This window comes from Durio zibethinus, chromosome 17 (assembly GCF_047325235.1).
Source record: "Durio zibethinus cultivar Kanyao isolate XHJ-2024 chromosome 17, ASM4732523v1, whole genome shotgun sequence".
NCBI classification, from domain to species: domain Eukaryota; kingdom Viridiplantae; phylum Streptophyta; class Magnoliopsida; order Malvales; family Malvaceae; genus Durio; species Durio zibethinus.
In genome coordinates this window covers 13,696,837-13,699,855 of record NC_143178.1, presented here as the reverse complement: position 1 = coordinate 13,699,855, position 3,019 = coordinate 13,696,837, and the positions used below count along the sequence as shown (strand labels likewise).

General features: G+C 30.2%; 1 long non-coding RNA gene across 1 annotated transcript; it reads left to right on the top strand.

Moving 5' to 3' along the window:
- The first annotated feature begins 1,346 nt into the window (after window positions 1-1,346).
- On the top strand, window positions 1,347-2,596 carry LOC149514039 (uncharacterized). Its single transcript, XR_016328975.1, has 2 exons — window positions 1,347-2,080; window positions 2,218-2,596. It is a non-coding gene; the product is annotated as an uncharacterized LOC149514039 (long non-coding RNA).
- Window positions 2,597-3,019: the final 423 nt, after the last annotated feature.

The window sequence follows — 3,019 nt, the reverse complement described above, 5'->3', positions numbered from 1 at the left end:
TGCACATAATATATACAAAGATAAATTTACAAGTAAAATAAATATCCCATCATGTGTCCTATTTAAGTTTTTCTAACAAAATGGAAGGCAAGGCTCTAACTTAGGTTTGAATCCTTAAGGTTTATATGCATGCTGAGTTCAAAGGCTTGACAATCTAAAAGCTCTCAAATTGTTCCCTATATCATTGTTCATTATAAACTATTAAGGCACCCCAATCCTTACCCATTATTATAGGCTTAAATAAAAATGGTTCAATTTGAGTGAGAGTTTTCACTAGCCCATATAGAGGTTATCACCTCACGAAAGTGTAAGTACTTGCTCCCTCCTATTAAAGGATAAAACTCAGGTTTAGAGCTTATACATGAATGTAAGAGTGGTGTGTGTAAAGAGATATGCCAAATAATCAAATTAATTGATGCATATACAAATCAAAATCTGCAAAATAAGAAAACAAAAACAAATAGGTTAGTAATTTGAAAATCACAAATAATTACATAATATAACCCTCAAAGCAAGGCTTAAAATAACACATAACTAACTAATGGCTTAACTTTCTAATCTCTCTAGCGAATTCACCAAAATGTCAAAAATTCTAGGTTGGAAAAACTTACCCATTAAACACAAAAATAATAGAGTTGTTACTAATTTTTTTTCTTAGGTGTTATTGGCCACCAATATGAATCTATCCTTTTTAAAGTTATCTTAAGTGTAGACTAAGATCCTTTAAAAAAAAAAAGGTTATGGTTCATATTAACATAACTAAAGTTTGAGAGTCAGTTACATACAGGGAAGGTATTAGCTCCATTTTACGCTCAGAATTGATACTAAGTTAACTATGTATTATCTTATCTAAGACTTAATCAAAAATGGTATTTTCATCATACAAATTAATCAATTCTATTCCTTTTATTTATTTACAACACATTGTCATACAAAAATTTTATTAAAATATCAAGCAATCATGCAATAAATATTAAATCATATCATGTTTAAATCATACAATAATATAAATTATATCATGCAATAAATCATGTAATACATAAAATCATATCATGCAATAAATTGTGCAATAATATAAAGTCATACCATGCAATAAATATGCAATAATACAAAATCATGCAATGCAAAAATTATCATGCAATAATATAATGCCATAAAAATCATTATGCAAATATATATAATCATGTAATTAAATATAGTCATACAAATAAATATATTAATAATCATACAAATAAATATATTAATAATTAAGCAATTAAATATATTAATAATTAAACAATTAAATATAATTATATAAATAAACATATTAATAATCACGCAATCATACATATAAATATATTAATAATCATCTAATTAAATTAATAAATCATGTAAATAAATATTAATCATGCAAGTATATATAAGAAATTAATACCAAAGTTTTTTTTTCCCTCGTCTCAACTAACTTCAATCATAATAAAAAAAACAAACAAGAAAATAAAATAACACAATAAAAAAATAAAAACAATAAACAATAAAATAAAACCTGGACCCAAAGGAACAAGTTGGGTCGGCTCTTTCTCGGGCACCTGCGTGGGTCCTAAAGCGGGTCTAAAAAGGATTGGTTTCTTGACTTTCCAAAACGGCACCACCATTTGAAGTATCTCCTTCCAAGCAAATAAAAAAAAAATGTTCTTCTCTTCCTCGATTTCGACACATACTTTGCCTTCTCTTTAAAATTGAACACCAAAAATTTCAACCAACAAAGAACCGAACATAGCCATATTTAAGCAACTCGCTGCCATTGCCAGTAATTATTGTTGATCTCACCAGCACCTTAGGCCACTGTCATCTACTTCAGCTGCCTCTATTTAAAGACCCCAGAGAAATAAAAAAAACCCCACAGACTCAGACCAAAACCTTCAAAAAATCCTTTTGCTGTTGAAACTTTATCTTGCACTTTCTTCCTTTTTTTATTTCTTTTGTTATTGCGTATGTACCTGGTAATTGCTTGCTTGTGAATTTCTCAATTTGACTTTGGTCATGCGGATTGCTGGATTTCTTCTTTCTGTTATGGCTGCTTTGTTTGATTGTGGGCAAGGTTTTGGTTTTTTGTTTGAATGGTTCTGATTTTTGTAGGTTTAGCTAATTCTGTCTTTGATTGTTGGTTTTGTGATCTCTACTGCCTCCTTATTATGGATTTTTCTGCTAAATTTCTTCTACTCTGGGTTGATGTAGGACTGTGTTTCTGTGCAAGACTTGGGAGATTGCTGTTCTCTGTGTGCCTGTGTTTACTACAAACTACTGAAATTGTTGTTGAACATCTACTGCCTCATCAATTGTTTCCCCATATTCGCATTTTGATCAGTGTTTGAGGCTAAATGATGTGCAAAATTGCTTACTGCCTCTATTGGTTACCTATTCGACCCCTTGTGTTGCTTCTAGTTTAATTGCCTTAAACTGTCTCTATAATGGTTATGAATTCTTTGTGAGGCCCCCTTTGGCTGTGGATTGCTGCTTCTGAGTGGGAAGAATTCGTGTGGCTTTCTTGTTAATTGCTGTGCTTCTGGAAGTTTGATTGCTGATTTCTACCGATTGTATTTCCTCTTGATTGCAAGTTGTGTCTTGTTAATTGCACGATTGATCTCTGTTAATTGCCTCTGTATACATTGTGAATTGCTGCTTTTGAGGCCCTCTTTCTGATTACCAATTGGGTCCTTTTATAGGATTTTTATAGGATCAAACCCCAGTTTAATCTGGACAAGCAATAATCGGATCTTACCAAAGATTTTTAAGATTTTATTTTTCTAGATTCTTCCCCTTTTTCTATAGATTGAGCTCAAATATTTCTATAGGGAATTAGGTCTTAATTTTTCAATCTTCCACGGAATCAAGGAACCAAATTTTAGGCTTTATGAAAAATCCCACGTTTTATTTGTAATTCTGACCCTTTTTTTTTTTTTTTTATACTTTTTGTTGACTCTTTGACTCAAAATTAAACAAAAACTAAAATAAAATTAAAATCAAAATTAAAATTAAA